At 40.3% G+C, this 12,747-nt stretch overlaps 1 protein-coding gene across 1 annotated transcript in view; it reads right to left on the bottom strand.

Annotated features, from left to right (window-relative positions):
* The window catches only part of LOC140737038 (guanine nucleotide-binding protein G(I)/G(S)/G(O) subunit gamma-12-like), a 67,627-nt gene extending 55,084 nt beyond the window's left edge, over nt 1–12,543 (bottom strand). The window contains exon 1 of the mRNA XM_073063145.1: nt 12,376–12,543. The gene's annotated coding sequence lies outside the window, so the exon portion shown is untranslated. The remainder of the gene's footprint in view (nt 1–12,375) is intronic.
* Between the last annotated feature and the right edge of the window lie 204 nt (nt 12,544–12,747).

Below are 12,747 nucleotides of genomic sequence, written 5' to 3'. Positions count from 1 at the left end.
CCAATCTCTCAAAGCACTTCATCATAATGAGTGTGAGTACCACTGCGCAATAAGTTGTTGAGGCAGCTCATCCTGATCTTCTTGGTTACTGGTATGCTTGTCAACTGTCACCCTTTTGAAGCAGATGGGAATCTCAGTCTGCAGCTGTAAGAGACTGAAGATGTTCTTGGTCACTCCCGCCAATTGGTTGGCACAGATTTTCAGAGCCCTACCAGGTACACCATCAGGGCCCAATGCTTTGCGAGGGTCCACCCTCCTGAAAGATGCCCTGACGTCAGGCTATGAAATAGAGGTCACAGGGTCACCAGATGCCACAAGGATTTGCACAAGTGTAGTTTTATTCTCCCTTTCAAAGAGTGCACAAAACGTGTTGAGCTCATCTGGGAGAGAAGCATCACAGCCATTCATGATATTAGGTTTCATTTTGTAAGAAGTAATGGCCTGTAGATCCCACCAGAGCTGACGTGCATCAATTCCGTTTCTAATCACAACTGGGATTTTTTTTCACTCTTAAAATAGCCTTCCATAGGTTGTACCAGCACTTCTTGTATAATTCTATATCACTGGAGAGAAAATCAATCCAGGCATCAAGTAATGAGAACAGATTAAAACATTACCTCACATTATTGATAACAACACTTAAGTCATTCTTAGAACTACAAAGTTGTCTTATTTTCAAGCTTTACGAGATGTTATTTTTGAACTCAATGAAAACAAGTTATCATTCCCTATAATTCTGAAGAATGATCTTGCATACAGAACACCTGGTAGCTTTCTGTTAGAAACAATGATTGCTATACTTGGTTGAGTAGATGCAAGACTAGTGTAAGACTAAACATCAGGATATAATAAAGATGAATTATTTGACAGGTCCATTAAAATGAAAAATGGCACAGCAATAAAGACATTATTAACAAAGGTATTTAATTTTAGCACAATGGAGCACAAAGTTCCATAAAATTGCCTTGAAAATATAGTGGTGAACTTGAGAGTATTTGATATAATCACCTCACATTCGCCCAGCAACTCACAAAAGGAAATACTACCAGAAAACCCCATTCATTAACAAATAACTAAATCCAAAGTATCAGTAGCTTTGCAATGAAATTGCATTAATTGCATGTCCTGATGAAGGGTCTCAGCCTGAAATGCCGATTGATTATTCACATCCACAGATGCTGCCTGATCTGCTGAGTTCCTTCAGCATTTTGCGTGTTGTTCTGGATTTTGAACATCTACAAAATCTCATGTTTAGCATTAACTGTTGGGGGTCTTGTGGACCTGTGTTTATTAGTTGTGTTGACAAGGATTCTAAGCTAAGCTGCAGCATTACTTGTGACCAGGTGAAGTTCAGTGTGTCAAACACAGAATTTTAAGTGCCAAGTCTAGTTTATCATCATATACACAAGAAAATGCAGGTGCAATGAAAAACTTACTTGCAGCAGCATCGCAGGCATATAGCATCATACAAAAAGCATTCACAACAAAAATTAAATATTAGCAACAGACAATTTTTACAACAATGACCACAATTAAAACAAAAAAAAAAGTCTATAGTCAGCAGGACTCATATATAATGCCTGCTATAAAGCAGTTTACCCTTAATAGATGGCAGGGCTAACCTGCACCCCATTGGTGCTGGTTAACTGCCCTGACCAAAAACTGTTAGAAAGTTCACTCTTAAGGCTGATTTATACTTGTGCGTATGGGCTATGCCGTAGCCCTGATTTTCACTTCTGCATAGGCTCTACACCATAGCGAGCATGCTTTGGTGTGCACCAAAATGCTAGTTGGCGGTGGGGTTTCTATGCCACTGTGTTGAGTCTTCGTGAGAGACATGGACGAGGAAATGCATTTCAAACATTTTCGCATGTCGGCAGGTAGATTTCATGATTTGGCTCATCTATTCCACATTGGTGTACAGACATGGCGGAGAAGAAGCAACTGGAAATGCAATGCTACCAAGTGGACCAATCACAGTTGTTGCGGTCTGTGTTGTCGTGACGTGCGTTTTACTTTTTTGGGGAGGTGCACGTCACCCTAGGGCGCAGGGTATACGGTACCTACGGCGTACATGTGATGCAGAAGTATAAATCAGGCTTTAGCATGGTTTGTTAAATCCATGCAAGAGAGCACTGAAGTCCATAACACTAGTTGATGCCAGTATTCCTTCTACAAGATGTACTTTAACATAACAATCTCAATTAGGTTGGGGATCATGGTGCAAGATAGAACCTAAGACAGCGGCCTAAAAAGCTTTCTGGATAAAGATAGGCATGTAATATCTGAGTTGCTTGGTTGTTTCAATTACTTCCAAAAGGAATGAGGTGGCTCAGAACTCAGCTACAGAAAAGTTGGCCTGAGAACTCCTGGAAAAACACGTCAAGAAAGCCAAGTTGTAACTGATTCAAAATATGATCAGTTATTTAAATTTCATGGTGATTTTGTAGAACCTTCCAGATTAAGTGTGTAGCAAAATTATATCTCTAGCAAATATGACCCTTAAGTGGAGAATAGATGGCTTTAATAATTAAAAATCTAGCAAACACTATTGGTAACAATATCACTCAAAGGCCAGTGGTATACAGCCTCTAACACTAAAAACTGGAACAAAGTTAAGTTTTATTTAAGAAGAGAAATACTCATAAGCATTTCTTGCCCAACATCAAACAGGCAAAACTGGTTTTGCTCAGTTCTGAACAGTTGGCAACAATCTGCAATACATTTAAAGCAGTACACATTTAATGTGACGTACAATTTCACAAAAAAGTTTGTGAAGCCTTTACAATTACCCAGCCTTTTGAATTAATTGCTCATAAAATTAGGTCCGAACTTCATCCAAGTCATAACAACAGGCAAAAACAATATGCCAGAACTAATAACATACAAGCAGTTGTACTTTTCATGTCTTTATTGAATATATTGTTTAATCATTCACAGTCAAAACTGGAAAACATATTGGAACCCTTGTATTTAATAACCGGTAGAAATGCCTTTAGCAGCAATAACCTCCACCAAATGTTTCCTGTAGCTGCTGATCAGACTTGCACAACAGTGAGGGGGAATTTTAGACCATACAAAACTGCTTCAGTTCATCAGTATTTCTGTGAAACCCTGTATGAACAGCTCTCTTCAGGTCATGCCACAGCATTTCAATTCAGTTAAGACCTGGACTCTAACTTTGCCATTCCAAAATACAAATTTTCTTCTTTTTAAACCATTCTGTTGTTGATTTACTCTTGTGTTTTGGATCGTTGTTCTGTTGCATCATCCAACTTCTATTAAGCTTCAGGTGATGGACCGCTACCCTAACATTCTCCTGTAAAATGTCTTCATACAATTTTGAATTCATTGTTCATTCAACGATTGGAAGCTACCCAGGCCCCGAGGCAGCAAAGCAGCCCTAAACCATGATGCTCCTTCCACCATGCTTCACAATTGGGATGAGGTTTTAGTGTTAGTGTGCAGTGCCCCCTTTCCTCCAAACATAGCAATGTGCATTTCTGCCAAAGAATTCAACTTTTGTCTCATCTGTCCACAAAAAACACTGAACAAGAATGGTGTTCATGGAAGGACACCATGAAGGAAACCACTGCACTCCAAAAATAAAACATTGCTGCATGTCTCAACTTTGTAAAAGACCACCTGGTGTACAACTGTAGACCATCCATTTCTTGTTCAGTGTTTCTTATATTGGACACAGAGACTTTAGTAAGTTCTAGATATTTCTGCAGGTCTTTTGCTGTTACCCTTGGGTCCTTTTTCACCTCCTTAAGCATTGCATGCTGTATTTGGTGTGATCTTTGTAGGGTGCTCACTCCTAGAGAGAATAGTAACAGTACTGAATTTTCTCCATTTGTAGACAATTTCTCTTACTGTGGACTGATGAACACTCAGGTCTTTAGAAATGCTTCGGTAGCCGTTTCTAGCTTCATGTGTCTGTATAATTCCAATTCTAAGGTCCTCTGAAAGTTGTTTTGATCGAGGCATGGTACACACAAGCAGATCTTTCTTGAGAGGAGCAATCTCAGTCAGTAACCTGACTTTGTGTGTGTGTGTGTTTTTTTTTTATGTCTAGGGCATGGCACTTCTACAATCCACACCTCAAATCTCATCTCATTGATTGGAACACCTGACTCCAAATGGTTTTTGTGGAAGGCATTACCCCAGGTTCAGATAATTTTTTGAACCTAGACTGTGATTGTTTAAATGATGTACTCAGTATTGACAAGAGGAAGTACAATTGTTTGTTATTAGTTTAGTCAGATTGTATTTGTCTATTATTGCGACTTGATGAAGGTCAGACCATACTTAATGAGTAATTAATGCAGAAAACCAGGTAATTGCGAAGGGTTCACTAACTTTTCCTTGCAACTGTATGTAACTAGGAAAATAAAGCAGTGTTGACTATAAAGTTGAATGCACATACCACAGATTTTTTAAAAAGTATAATATATTTCAGTACAGACTGGTATTCCACTTGATGCTACAGACTATTGACTCCTACTGCAAAGTAGCAATATGTCTGGAAATCTAAACACAGATACCTAACCGTACTTTAAAAAAGACATCAGCTCATGGTGCATGTTGTTTTGTTTGGATCCTGGCACAATGCCTTCACCCTCCCTGCACTCCCCATCAATCCTGCCCTGGTAAACCCTCCTCTTCACCTCACACTGCAGCAATGAAGCAATTACCTCACTGCAGCATGGCTTTGTGTAGAGTGAGCCACTGAGACAATGAGTCTGCATGTGAGGATTGTGCCGCCACAGACCAGAAATGCAAGGCTCATGTTGCAACTTGGCCGACACATTGAATGCAGGTTATTGCAGCGGACCAAAAGTGGCTTGCTTCCATGTGTTGAAACATCACTGGGAACCTAGAGTCTCTATCATGTATTCCTGCTGCAGAAATGACTGCTGAGTTAGTCAGGGGTTCACAACCTTTTTTATGCTATGGACTCCTAAATTAACCGAGGGGTTGGTGAACCCCGGATTGGGAACCCCTGAGGGAAAGAGCTGCTCATTTCATGAGTGGAAGACAGCATCTTCTACCATTTCCAACAGGCAGTGATTAGACAGACCATAGGATCCTTGGTGTCTGGTGATCTATGAAAACATGGAACAGCTGCGGCAAATCCCCAGCAATGACCTGCAGTGTTGCAGCTCCGACGCAGTGCTGAGCCTGCACTACTCACTCCAGTCTGTCCAACATCAGCCCTCACGGGCAGCTTTGCACACTGCTTCAGTGACTCACTCCAGCTATGCCATGAATAGATGAGATCATTTTTCATTGCTGGGAAAGCGCCAGTGGAGGGCTGAGCCTTCCAGATTTCTGGAACAGCAATGCACAGTAGCCAAGAGAGTAATGGTTTGCACCGAGTTTCTGGCAGAGCACCACTGCCCCATGAGGGCAGAAATCAGCAGGAAGCAGCTTAAACAAAGTAGGAAAAGTGAGCTGCTTATGGAGGAAATGCCATAGTTCACATCTGGATAAATGAAGGTGCAAATGCAGAAGGTGAGTGTAATTACTTGAAAATGTGCGGAAAGACAGAATTGAATTTCCTTTTTTTCCTGTTAACGTCGCTGCATGCTTGTACGCAGCAGCCTCTGCGGGTCCAATCAAGGTAAGGTGCATTTGTTCATCATGTACATCTTTTTTACTACGATTGCAAGTCACTGCTGGATGCCAAGAACATCAAGTACTGCAGAACTATCCCATCAGTGAGTTGCTCGATAGCAATGGAGCTGGAGTTATTGTGTACCATTGCGTTGTCACCTGGATTTCTTACGTATCATTGTGCTGAGATGATGCGAAGTGTGAATGATTGTCTTGGTCTTTTTAATCCAGATGGCAAGACCCAGTAAAATATTGGTAATATAGTATACTGCAGTCAGTTTCACTGCTTCATTGGGGTGGCCAACAGCGGGGAAGGGGGAAGGGAGCTGTGTGCCTTGATTATGGTGAGGTCTTGGCCCAGGCATGGGAAAGCCTCTGTGGGGCACAATATAATCTGTACTGGGTTGGGGCCTGGCCCCTCCTGTTGGTGCTGCCCCCCCTCCCCCAGGTGTTTTTTTGGTGGAAGAACAAGCTGTATCAAGAGTATAGTCATGCCACACAGGGATGAGAGCTTTTATCCCCCCTTTGTGACAGTATGTTTTTCTGAAATTATAACCATACGTGCTATTTGTTCTATGTGCTGTCGGCAATGTGTGCTTCACCTTAGACCCAGAGGAACGCCATTTCATTTGGCTATATTCATGTATGGTTGAATGGTAATTAAACAACCTTGAAAGAGGGCCAAGTTCTGAGATTTGTTGGGGAGCAGGATATTGCAGAAATATCTGTACAGATGTTTCATTTTGTGCAGTGATTTGAACACAAAGGGATTTGAAAATTGATTCTGTATTAAATCAAACCATAGGAACTGTTACTTATTGTCCTCAGCCCATTTATTATTCAACCTTGCAGTGCAATTAATCAGAGATAGCAGTCATTACATCATACAACCTGAGCTGTCTACAGTGCAGCACCAGTGCAGTTTCATGGTAACTGCCGAATGCTCCCTTATGCCTCATTACAAACACTGTGTTGCATGTACTACTTCTATTCTACACGTCCAATTTGGTTCAAGCTGTCATTGCTTTCAGCTTTGAAAACAATGAAAATAAGCTTCCAAATGAAATATTTTCATTGAAAACAAATTGAAGCAATATAAAAATAAATTCAAATTAAAAGACAAATCTGATATTCATCACCACCTACTCCCCAGCTACAGTGGGAGGAGCAGTTTGTGACATCATTCTACAAATAACTGCATGGATTGTCAGAACACACAATCTGTTAAAAAGAAATCTGAGTTAGTCCAGCAGATTGTGTGTTGCTCCAGGATTCCAGTATCTGCAATCTTGTCTCCTGTGTATGGAATTGCCAATTTACTTTTTAATTCTGAAGAATGACTTCAAATTATAGTCATTCCTATTGAAGCTACACTTCTCTGGTGATAATCTCTTTTCCCAACCTCCTGTTCTTCTCACTATTATTATGTCTGATTTGCCAGTTCTATATGGGTCTGCAGCTGCAAATTCAGTTCAGAAAGAAAGACACTCTGGGAGAGCCTTGTGCCCCAAGACTGAACACATTTCATTTTCACACAGAACATTTAAAAAATAAGAGGGAAGCTTTTGAAGTAAATATTTACGTATGAAAGTCAACATAGATACACACCCATAGTCATTTATCAAACATACATCTATATTAATTCTATCTTTCAGCACTTCTTTACACTGGCAATTCACGTGCTCCTCCAAATACTTTTAAAATACTGAGAGACAGCCAGCCTCCACCTGCTTCTGTCTCAGGTGTTGTACTACAGATTCCAACCACATCCTGGGTAAAAAAAAACTTCTACACATTCCCTTTAAACATCCTGCCTCTTACCCTAACTGCAACACCCCCCCCCCCCACTCGCTTTGGATATTGGCGCTATAAGATGTTTTTAATCTACACCAAGGATGCTCCTCATAACTTTGAAAATGTAAGAGGGGGGAACTGAGGCAGTTGATCAGATGTCTCAGATTTAAAGAAAAATTACCAATGGTGGGGAAAATAAGCAAAAGACAAGGCAAACTTCAGAAGACAGGTCTGAGGTATAGAATGGAGGTTGGAGGTTATCTTTGCATTCCAAGATGATTCTACAAAAGTGAGAAGTTTTGGCATACTGATTATAATTGATATAACCAGATACTTTCAGTTTTGGGTAACTGCTCTACAGAGCACCTGTGTTCAATCCACAGGGACAATCAGGTTTCCTGCTGCAGACTATTTAATAATCCATCACACTAAGACTCTGAAACGTCTGTGTGAATTCCACCCCCCCCCCACCCCCCCCCCCCCCCCCCCCGGTCCTCTTTAATTTTTCCCCTCTTTATCTTCTAGCTATGCCCTCCAGTTGTAGACTCCCATACACAGGGGAAATTATGGTGACTATTCACCTTATCTATGCCCTCTCATGATTTTATATACGCCATATTGCCACCCCTGCCTCCCAGCTGCAGAGGAAAAATATCCCAGCCAATCCAGTCTCTCCTAATAACTCGGGCCCGCCAGTCCTGGCAACATCCTTGTGAATTTTTTCTGTGTCCTGCCCAGCTTAAATTATATAGACTTATTTAGAGATAGGGCATGGAACAGGCCCTTCCAGCCCAATGCACTGCCCAGCAACCCACCTATTTAACACTAAATCACAGGACAATTTGCAATGACCAATTAACCTACTTATCAATGCATCCTTGGACTGAAGAAGGAAACCAGAGCACTGAGGAAAAACATGTGGTCAAAGAGTGAAAGTACAGATTCCTTACAATGGCACCAAAACTGATCTCCGAAAGCACCAAGCTAACCACTACGCTACTGTGCCATCCCTAGCTAGGAAACCAGAATTGCACACAATACTCCAAGTGCATTCTCACTTGAACAACTGTAATGTGATGTTCCAACTCTCGTACTCAATGCCATGACCACTGAAAGTAAGCATGCCAAATGCCTTCTTCACTATCCTATCTACCAGTATCACCACTTTCAGGAAACTATGTATCTATATCTCTAGGTATCTTTCTTCCACATTTTCCAGGGGCCTGCCACTTAATGGTACAAACTTAACTTTGCAAATGTAACTCTACACTTACCAAAGTTGAATTCCCTTTTGTTGGCCCATTTTCCTAGTTGATCTGGATCTTAGATAATCTTCTTGACTGTACACACTACCAATTGTGGTGTAACCAATAAACCTTCTAAATGTACTTCATTGTCACCCGTGTTAAGGATTTGGATGAGAAATAACATGGACAAAGCACCAATCTCTGCACACACCACAGCTCTCTGATCTGTAAACAACCCTCCATTAATGTCCTCTGACTCCTCATACCAAGACAATTTTGTATCCAGTTCACTATCTCACTATCCAGTTCACTATCAGCAAGACCTTGTGAAAAACTATGGTAAAGTTCATGTAAACAATATCTATTGCCCTAATCAATCCTCGTGCTGACTTCCTCAAATTCATTAGATATGATTTTTAATGACCAAGCCAGATTATCCTTAATCAGTCCTCATCTTTACAAATGTAGATCCCGTCTTTCAGAATTACGTCTGAAGTAAGGCTTATCAGCCTGTTGCTCCTTGGCTTGTCCTTGCAGCATTTCTTAAGTAGAAATACATTAGCCACTTTGCAATCTTCTGCTACCTCACCCACAGATGACGATGATAAAAATATCAGTATCAGGGCCCAGTACTTCCTCCTTTGTAATGTGGATGTGTTTCAAGACATCACTATTCTCTTCCTGAAATCCCTAGCATTCATGACCTTGACCATAGTAAATACAGACAAGAAATACTTATTTAATATCTTACCTGTGATTCCACACATAGATGACCACATTGATCTTTAGTTAAGGAGCCCTATTCTCTCCCTAGTTACCTTTCTGCTCTTAATGAACTTACAGAAACAGACTCACACAAAATGATGAAGAAATTCAGCAAGTCATGTAGCATCTATGGAAGGGTCGCAGCTGAAAATATCAACTGCTTCCAGACTTCCAGCATCTGCAGTCTTCCTACTTCATCCATGAAAGCCACCTCATGCTCATTGATTTCATTTTGTGTACTCCTATAATTCTGACACTCAAGGGATTCACGAACCCAGCTGTCTATACCTGACATATGCCTCCTTTTTCCTGACCAAGCTTTGTCCTTCACTTTAACAGAAACTTGGTAGCCTTGATGTCTCCCAATCTCACTTTTAAAGTCTCCCACTTCTCAGATGTCTCTTTACTTGCAACAACATCTCGCAATGAAACTTTGAAAACTCCTGTCTACTTGTGTCAAAATGAACCTTTCCCCAATTTAGGACTTTGACTAGTGGACAATTTTTTTTTCCATAACTGTTTTAAAACCAAATTACTGAATCCCTTTTTCAATCCATCACTCATCCTCTGTAGCTTAGCAAGCTGGTCTCTGTGTCTACTCAAGTGTATGTGACCGTTTGAAAGATGGAAGGGGAGCTAATATAATAGAGTAAAACTCCAATCTAGGGATATCAAGAGCAGGACAAGGTTCCAGCACAACAAAATGAAAATATAATGTAGGTTTTAATGTGTCATTTAAAAAACTATTCTCTCAGAAGCCTAGAAAAAATTTGACAAATACCTCGTGTTCTTAAGGGGTCTCTAGTGCATGGTAGAAGGTATTATTTAGTATAGTTTCTCATCTCAGAATCCAAATATAAATTGAACAAAAGATACCCAGCCCATTTAAAAAAGGCTGAAAAGGCAAACTGTTACAAGGTCATGGATCAAGTTACCACTTGGATTGAATTTTGAACAACTAGATTAAAATGCCCCTTTTATATAACAAAAAAGTTCATTTTGGTGTTTTTTAAAATTGTTTCAGGTGACTTATAGGAGCACTTGGCAGTGCAACCCTTTCCCTGTGCCCCCCCCCCCCACCCAACATTCACAATGCTGAGAGTTTAGGGAAATAACTAGGACTATGGTACCCATGAGGAAATGTTTGTTAAGAAGAGGAAATAGAAAGGACGAAGGCTTGGAATGACACTGAAGTGCTGCAAACCAGAAATAAACTAGTCAATGGTTTGATCAGATCAACACTTAATTGACACCTACAACATAAACCCTGTTTTGTGACTGCTGTTTTCAATGTCTACAAGTTCAGAATCTTGTTTCAAATCTTAATCTATCGAAGGCTGCACTAATTAAATTAAGTTTTCTTAAGGAAAAAACTTGCTCATTTGGGCAAAGGAATGATGATTCAATTAGCAAAGCCAGAAGCCTGCATTGTTGTAACTGCACTCAAAATCTGAACAATACTTTAACCCTGAAATTATGCAGCACCATCACAAGCCTATCATGTACAACTGAAGCAGACATCACTTACAGCTCCCTGGAATTCCCCTGAATCTTTGGCCATTTAACACCACTTAAAATTAATCAATAAGAGAGCAGCACTGGAGACACAGTGTGAAATGGAAATAAAATATTATGAATGTGAAGGATTCTACGACTACTTCAGATAGCAGTTATCTCTAGCACTTTAAGAAGTGCAATTTTTTCCTTACAGTTTATAAATGACATTTGCAGAGTCAAGCTGAAAGCTCTGACAGGATTCACACAGAAGTACGGACTCCCTCTGCAACGTATGGATTTTGTATGTTGTATGGATTCCCTGTTGCTTGGAAAAGTAAAGATTGGAAACTAGGACTACACTGGCCACACCCAATTTCTATACCTTTTTTTCAAACTAATGTATTAATTTTAATAAATAAACATCTGTTATGATTCATAATATATTACTCATTATCTCAACACATCACAACTCACACCACAGTAATACTCTTTGCATTTCAGATGATATTAATAGATAAAAATATCAATGTGAGATATTTTTATTTCTGCTCTTTCCCTTTATTCTGTTTAAACATGTAACACTAACATCAATGACATTTATTTTAATAATTTTACCACTTAGTATTCCCATAATGATTACAAAAACCTAGTTGTCAAAACACAATTTTTTAAAATCAATAAGCAGCTCTTGCTAAACTGTAACATTTACAAATTAGCCAACAAATTCATTTTTACATTAAAGCACCAAATCTAATTTTAAAAATATATGCATCTACATGTGCAAGTTGCTGTATAGAAGTTATAATCAAGGATAAATTATAGTTCATTCCCTGCATTTAATAAACAAATTCAAACAGCAAATTTTTAACAGAACATCCTATTTAAAACAACAACCTTGGAAGACAATTAGCTATCGATTTACAGTCTATAGTTAAACCCGTTTTCAGCCTAACAGATCTGCAAAACAAAAACAGAATTATGCTCCCCTAATTAATCCGCAGCAAACCAGATCAGATGCATTTAGTATGCAGCAGATACGAAAGCTAAGTTTATTGTAAGAAACAAGCAATATTAATGGGAAGTGCCCCTGAATGCATTGAATGCAAAGTACCTCCAGTAACCACACGGCAAAATCGAACAGCGAAATTTTACATTCAAAATATGTAACCACGCACAGAATTAGCCCATTAGAAGTTATCTTAACCCATTCTTATTTTAAGTGAAACCAAAAGTCAACTTAAATAAAAGGACGAAGTTATTTAGGAAGTTAGCAGTGAAACGAAGGCTAATGTTCCACCCCCCCCCCCCCCGCCCCCCAGCCGCAGCCTTAGCTCTGACTCCCGGGGAGACGCGTTGCCTGAGGTTAGCGATCCGAGGGCTGCAACATAACCCAATTTGTCTTTCGAGGTTCTTCTAGAATCGTTTCCCGGGCCGCAGGAAAGTACAAACCTACCTGTACCGGACTGCTTTTGAGAGAACTTGGCCGCTTCCGACTCCCGTCGCGTTATGTCTGTCCTCACTTTCAATCTATTTCACAACAACATACCACTTTGCATCCACTGCTCAGCACCGCCACTGACCCCTCACCTCGTTACCAGCCTCGTTCCCAACGCAACGCCTCCCCCGCCCGTCCCGACTGCTGGGGTTGCCGGGATAGCTGACAATTCCTCCGGAGGACTCCCGGGACTGAAATGGTGAAACGAGGCGTGGGATCTTAGTGTCGAGAGCGCCCCCTCCGCTTTTTTGCTTCTTTCGGACCAGGCAAAACCGCGATGCAGAAATAAATCTGATAATAAGAGAGAAACAGAATAGGCCAGCTGTCTGA

Source organism: Hemitrygon akajei, chromosome 12, assembly GCF_048418815.1.
Source record: "Hemitrygon akajei chromosome 12, sHemAka1.3, whole genome shotgun sequence".
Lineage (NCBI taxonomy): Eukaryota > Metazoa > Chordata > Chondrichthyes > Myliobatiformes > Dasyatidae > Hemitrygon > Hemitrygon akajei.
Note: the sequence above shows the minus strand (reverse complement) of the source record. Positions and strands in the feature narration are given on the sequence as shown.